Source organism: Kogia breviceps, chromosome 12 (assembly GCF_026419965.1).
Source record: "Kogia breviceps isolate mKogBre1 chromosome 12, mKogBre1 haplotype 1, whole genome shotgun sequence".
Taxonomy (NCBI): domain Eukaryota; kingdom Metazoa; phylum Chordata; class Mammalia; order Artiodactyla; family Physeteridae; genus Kogia; species Kogia breviceps.
Genome location: NC_081321.1, coordinates 97,756,804 through 97,764,036, shown reverse-complemented (window position 1 = coordinate 97,764,036; position 7,233 = coordinate 97,756,804). Strand labels below are relative to the sequence as shown.

At 49.7% G+C, this 7,233-nt stretch overlaps 1 protein-coding gene across 1 annotated transcript in view; it reads left to right on the top strand.

Annotated features, from left to right (window-relative positions):
- The first annotated feature begins 342 nt into the window (after positions 1-342).
- The window catches only part of EFCAB6 (EF-hand calcium binding domain 6), a 215,168-nt gene continuing 208,277 nt past the window's right edge, over positions 343-7,233 (top strand). The window contains 1 exon segment of the mRNA XM_067010638.1: positions 343-433. The gene's annotated coding sequence lies outside the window, so the exon portion shown is untranslated.

The following is a 7,233-nucleotide window of genomic DNA, read 5'->3' as shown; positions in this document are numbered from 1 at the left end:
TGCTAAACAAGACCAAGGAGTGGCAGGGCGTGTGTGTGTGTGTGTGTGTGTGTGTGTGTGGCCTTGTGTGGAGGAGGAGGGGCAGGAGGCCCTGTGTGCGCGTGCACGTGTGTGTGTGCGCGCGTGTTTTTGGAGTGCTGTTTGAAAGACGGGGCTGTGAAGGTCCTTCCTTCATTAATTTGGTGAGTGCTTTTGGAGCTCCAGTGATACTGGGTACGCTGGGGCGGGGGGTACAGCAGTGCAGAAACACTGTTTTATTGCACGGAGCCTGTCATCAAGTGTATGGTTTCCCACATGAAAGTATAATTACTCATTGCGGTGAGTGCAGTGCAGGGGAAGGACAGGCTGTGATGAGAGACTCCACCGGGCGGATGTAGGCAAGGCAAGCCGGGTGCCGTCTCTAAGGGGGCCACGGCCACATGTGGATCAGGAGGTGAGAGGAGTCAGCTGGGTGAGGAGTTGGGGGAGGAGAGGATCTGGGCAGAGGGGCCCATGGGGCCGTGGGAAGCAGGTGGGGAGAGTGACGAAGGCAGGAGCTGGGTCACATGCTGCCTGGTAGGCCCCGGCAGGCATGTTACATCTAACATGCTGTGATCCGTTTATTAGAAAACATTTAAAGTAAAGATCAGTGTCCGCACCAGCCCAGCGTAGCTGTTTTTGCTGCAAGATGAGGCCCTGTAGACCCTGACCTCCTGTGAAAATATGTTTTTATATCATGATTATAGCGTATACCCCACTGCACCTTTTCTCTTAACACTGTGCTAAACATGTTTTTCTGTTGTGACATATTCTATATCATTATTTATAATAGTGATAAGTAATCACCAAATCAGACTTTGAGAGGCTTGTGTTTTATTTTGAGTTTGATTTCTGAGCTGGTGTGGGTGTCTTGTAGTGCATATGGGTAGACTTGAAATTTACGCTGCAAGAGAAGGTATTTGTGAAAATGAGGTTCGGGAGGAAGGTGAGAGCCTGCCTGGGGGTTTGAGGAGACCCTGACATCTGGGGAGACCCTGGGTGCAGGAAGGCCGAGGCCCAGACGCCAGGGGCCACCGGCTGGGGAAAAGGTTGGTTTATAACCAGGGATTTTTCCGCTAAGTTGAATTCAGGTGACTGGCTGAATTGTTTTTTTGTTTTGTTTGTTTGTTTTGTTTTGTTTTTGTTTTTTGTGGTACGCGGGCCTCTCACTGCTGTGGCCTCTCCCGTCGCGGAGCACACGCTCCGGATGCGCAGGCTCAGCGGCCATGGCTCACGGGCCCAGCCGCTCCGCGGCACGTGGGATCCTCCCAGACCAGAGCACGAACCCGTGTCCCCTGCATCGGCAGGCGGACCGTCAACCACTGTGCCACCAGGGAAGCCCCTAAATTGTTTTTTATGATACCCTATCATTTGGAATATATTTGTAAATCAGCTTGCATTCTTATAATTCCTAGGTTTAGGACAGTAAACGAGGGGTTGCCAGCCGATTCTAAGATCTTAAGGGAGTGTGAGACCGAGACGGGGGAGGTGGACTGGGCTTCATACGCTGGTGTCACGAACCCCGGAATTATAATATTTGATTCGATATATATGTAGATGACTCGCTTTTAATTTTCTACATGTTATTTTGAGTAGGTTGCAGAATTGTTAGACTGTTCTGCAAATGCGAGGTATCCATTCTTGAGAATTGACAGAGTTTCTTGCTATTCTATTAATATGTGCAGACTTCATTGCTCTTATCCATGTGTTTATGTGAGCAAGCACACAGACCACTCACATGTACCTGGGTGAGTGTAGACCCCTAGCACAGTTGGGCAAAAAGCCTAGGATTAAATTCAGGTGACTTTGGGTCTTGGCCTCATGAGTAAATTTGGCTTTTCCCTGTGGTGTTTCATTTCTCCACCTCTAAAAATATGGATAATGGTGTCTACCTCACAAGGTTGATGATTAACCAATGGCCAGCAAAATAGGTTGTTGCAAGGTGATGCTGCTAGAATCACCTAAATGCAACATGTGCTGGTCTTTTAACTTCATTTTGATATCAAGCTGGGAACTTCACACATGAGCCTCCTTAAAAACTATAGACTTGTACTTAGAAATCAACTTCAGCTTCTTCTAAAGCAGTGGTCCCAGCTTGTTAAAACACAGATGGCTGGGCCACCACCCCAGAGTTTCAGGTTGGTTGGTCTGGGTTGGAGCCTGAGAATTTGCATTTCTAGAAAGGTCCCAGGTGATGTTGATATTGCTGATTCAGGGACCACATTTTAAGAACCACTGTTTCAAAGCTGCATGTCTGCTTCAATAGCCTTTTTAAAAAATTTTATTTATTTATTTATTTTTTGGCTGGGTTTGATCTTCGTTGCTGTGTGCAGGCTTTCTCTAGTTGTGGAGAGCGGGGGCTACTCTTTGTTGCGGTGCACAGGCTTCTCATTTAGGTGGCTTCTCTTGTTGTGGAGCATGGGCTCTAGGCACACAGGCTTCAGTAGTTGTGGCACTGGGGCTCAGTAGTTGTGGCTCATGGGCTCTAGAGTGCAGGCTCAGAAGTTGCGGTGCACGGGCTTAGTTGCTCTGCGGCATGTGGGATCTTCCTGGACCAGGGCTTGAACCCGTGTCCCCTGCATTGACAGCTGGATTCTTAACCACTGCGCCACCAGGGAAGTCCTCAATAGCCTTTTAAAACTAATTTTTTTATTTTTTAAATTAGAGACTACTTTTATTTTTAAAATAAATTTATTTATTTATTTTTGGATGCATTGGGTTTTCATTGCTGTGCGCAGGCTTTCTCTATTTGCGGCAAACGGGGGCTACTCTTCATTGTGGTGCGCGCGCGTGCTTCTCATTGGGGTGGCTTCTCTTGTTTTGGAGCACGGGCTCTAGGCACACGGGCTTCAGTAGTTGCGATGCGTGGGCTCAGTAGTTGTGGCACGCGGGCTCAGTAGTTGCGGCGCACGGGCTTAGTTGCTCTGCGGCATGTGGGATCTTCCTGGACCAGGGATTGAACCTGTGTCCCCTGCATTGGCAGGTGGATTCTTAACCACTGTGCTACCAGGGCAGTCCCCAAAACTAATTTTTTTAAATAGAAAATAAATGCATGTAGAAAATAATGGTTTTAGTAACAATAGAAAACCATGTTATGTCTGCTTGAGGAATCTAAAAATGGAATAATAGCTCCTGTCCTCTTGAGATGCACTGATGAGGACATCTCTTGGGCAAGGTCTTTAGCGTAACCCCTGCGATGGGGTGATGCCCTTCAACTCTCATCAACTCTAGGAAGACAGGTGTCACTGAGTTTCTGTAAGCTGCGTCAGGGTAGTTAGACGTCCTGTGGGGGTACCTTGTTCTGTTCTTTTCAAACGTGCCGTTTTCTTTACATCCCAAGTTAGGTCTTGAACTCCTGGGGGCTGGGTGGGCCATACTTCTCTTTCTGTTCCTCCACTCTCGCCAGTGTGTGGCCTGCAGCATTCGCTGAAGAATGAGTGGTTGAGAGCAGAGTTGGTTGGAAAATGCTTACACCAAGAACATTTAGGTGTAACATCCACAGAGCCTCCATTTTCAGAGTGATCCAGATTTGGCTTTTCCGAATATTCGTATTGTAATTGAAGTCTCACTAGCTTTTATGACCCTGCGGTTGGTAGGAATTAGAATTGGAGAAGACCCGTTGGGTCACCCAGACCGCTCTCCCGCTGGAAGAGGATTATTCCCTGCGGTGTACTCAGTAGCATTAGGAGGCATTACTTTTCATATGATTACTATTTTTGTGTGTGTGCTGTCTTCAACTAAGTGTCTCTTGAACTGAGTCTCTTTGTATTCAAGTAATAAAATGCACGACAGGCCGTACATTGCTGGGTGATTACCTCACTCCTCAGGTGGTGTAATAAGGCAGGAGGCCAAAGCCCTGGCTTGCCTTATTGTTATTAGGAAGGGAATTTATGGGTAAAATAAAGTGGTTAACTGCATCAGCAGCAAGCACAAGGAGGAACGCAGTTAGGGCAGATCCGGCCACCCCCGTGCTTGGAGAGCAGGTCAGGCAGGAGCCCAGAACCTTAGCCGTGCAGGCAGCATTGGGGGTGCCAGGGACTCGACGCTGCCTTCAAGGGACTTGTTGTTAATTTTGCAAAAAGCAGCAGGAAAGCCTTGGCTGTCGACAGCAGTGCGAACTCGATACCTGGGAAGAGCCTGGCTCTGGGCCCAGCTCGGGGTTTGGCGTTGTGCTCCTGGGCAAGTCGCTTGCCTGCTCTGAGCACCCGTTTCCTCACCTATGAAACGGGAAGAGCGGTAAGTGACTGGGCCTGGGAAGGGTGACGTGAGTTTTTCATCCATCGTGAGCACATTTCCTGGTTCAAAGTAAGTCCCTCTTAAATGCTAATTGGATTTGAAGCATTTTTTTCCCTTCTTAAAATTCTCCCTGGGCCTGAGTCTCTCGTCACGTCTTCAGCCTCGGCCAGTTGTCTCACGTACGCGACCGTCCTCGCCATCCTTGGCGCTCCTTCCTGAGCGCTCTCTGTGCCACGTCATCGCGGCCCTGGCACATGCCCTCGCCTTGCCGTATCACATGTGCGTTTCAAAGCTCTGAGCCCCGTTAAACCCGGCTCAGGGGCCTCGCCGTGCGGCGGAATGTGGCTCGAGGCACGCAGCACCGCCGCCAGTACTGGCCCATGAGTTCCTGTCCACGGGCCCCGGGGGCTCTCGGCGCTCGTGGCAGCGCTGCTACCGCCTGCCCTTCTAGACGGCGCTTTCATTGCATATCCTTTCCCCCTCACCGGCTGCTGCTGACCCACCTTTCACAGAGAAAAGAGACACCAGCAGAAGGGAGCTGCCACACGCCCTCCTCTACGCCTTCGTTCACTGGCTCTCTCGTCTCATGGTCACGAGGCGTGAACGGTCCGTGCGCCTGGAAGAGGCTTGGCCACGAGAGGAGACTCTGTCTCCGCAGTCAAACCTATGGGAACCAGCCATTCTCTCCCTTCTCTCCTGCTGCTTCCCTCTCGGCCCTGAGGCCGGGTCCCGATCACGAGCATTCAGATGTGCTACTGATTCTCCTGTGTTAAAGCTGCTTTTCTCTTGACCCCAACCCTCCTCCGGTTCCCACCCCTCTGCTTTACAGCGGAGTTCCTTGAAACAGGCGTCTCTATCTGCCGTCGCTGATTCCTGTCTGAGTTTGTGTGAGCTCACCTAGACAGGCTTCCTCCCAACCACCCAGTCCCACCAGTATGGCTACTCTTAGGGCCGTGGGTGCTTCCCACCTGGCTTAATCCAAAGGGCAGTTCTTGGTCCTCATCTTACGTGATCAGCCCTGTAACCTTTGACACACAACATCACCCCCTCCTCCTTGACACACTTTCTTCACCTGGCCTCCCGGACTCTCCAGTCCCCTGGTGTTTCTCCTCTCTCACTGGTCACTCTCCCTCGGTCTCCCGAGCCAGTTCCCCCCCACCTCCCTGAGCTCCGAGTGCCGGCGTAGCCCAAGGCTCGGCCCTGACAGCTTTTCTTTTGTTACACCTACTTTTCCGGTGGGCTGATCTGATATCGTGCCTTTATGTACATTGTATGCTGACCGCCCCCAAGCTTCTGTCTTCGTCCCTCATACGTCCAGCTGCCTATTCAGTGTCTGCACTGGGCTATAATAAGCATCTCAACGGTAATATGTCCAGAAGGAATTCTTGATCTTCTCCTCCACACCTGACCTACCTACGGTCTCTCCCATCTCAGTTAATAGCCATTCAATCCAGCCTTCTTCTGACCTGCCAGGTCACGTCTGTAAGGAAATACATTGGCTGTTCCTTCAGAATGTGTCTGGAATCTGATCATTTTTCAACACTTTCCCCAAAAGCACCCTGGTCCAAGCCACAGCTTCTCTTGCGTGGATGATTTCAGTAGACTTGTAACTGGACTTCCTGCTTCCTCTCTTGCCTCTGTAGATCTATTCTTTTTTTTTTTTTAACATCTTTATTGAGGTATAATTGCTTTACAATGGTGTGTTAGTTTCTGCTTTAGAACAAAGTAAATCAGCTATACGTATACATATATCCCCATATCTCTTCCCTCTTGTGTCTCCCTCCCTCCCCAAATGTAGATCTATTCTTGACATACAGCCTGAGGGATCCTTTAAATGCAAGGGGCAGGTCACGACCCTTTGTGTAACCCTCCAGCGGCTTCACATATCACTCACAGCCTAAGGCTCACGGGGGCCCGTGTGGTTTTCCTCCATCTAGCCTCCTGCTGCCTCTTCGTCCTCCTCCTGGCATTGTTCCCTTTCTGGCTCCCTTCAGATCTCTGCTCAGTGTCACCTGTTTTCCTCCTCTGCTCCATTTACCTCCATAGCCCTTACGCATGTGTATAATTTACTTACTTTATTTACTGTATGTCTCCATTACTAGAATAGAAGGTCCATGAGGTCCATGATTGCGCCAGTTTTGTTCATTGACCCCCAAGCTTCTAGAAGGAGATTAATAAACACGTTTTGACTGTATGAACACGTACCAAGCCACGTTCTTCTGGAAATTTACCTATGTTGTGATTCTAGGTTTCAGTTCAGTGAAATGTACCTAGTGGAAGAAGGATGCATGTGGGACTCTGGATGAAGCTCTCAGCCTCACACGGCATCAGCCCCGAGATGGTCCCTGCCCTCGGGGACCTGCCAGCGGATGGTGGCAGATAAGACGGGTCCAGACTGATACCATGCCAGAGGTAGTCAGGGCTGCCTGAAGAGAGGGAAGCAGAGCACTGGCCAGTGTGGATTTCCTGTACATGAAAAAGTTCGGATTCATTTCTTCAACCCTGTAAACGTGAGATTCTTCAGATCAAGTGCTTTAGAGGTGTGGCCTCGCCCGACTATCTGTACTCGTATAGTGCCGTGCCCATCCACCCGTTTTCGAATATTATTCATTACGCACTTGGCGTTGAAATGTGAAGCCCAGTAGGGATTTTTTTTTTTTTTTTTTTGCTGAGAAGGATAGCCAAGTTAGGAGCCTCAGGCAATTAATTGATGGCTATAAAAGTTCCCTGTAGAGCTGGAACTTAGGCTTCCTGATTCCCTTGAGGCAAGGGAGAATTTCGTTTCTTTCTCTTATGCTGAGTGCGGCCAGAAAGGAATGAGCAGAAAATTTGCCCTGACTTTTGAAGTGCCAGTAAGCCACGGGCTGGCAGAATCTATGAGTTATAAATTCACGATTGCGTGGAATACCGTGGTGCCCACTGAGCGCCAGGGCCTTGTGCTGGCGCGCGTGGGAGCGCAGCCAGGTTCGCCCTAACGGT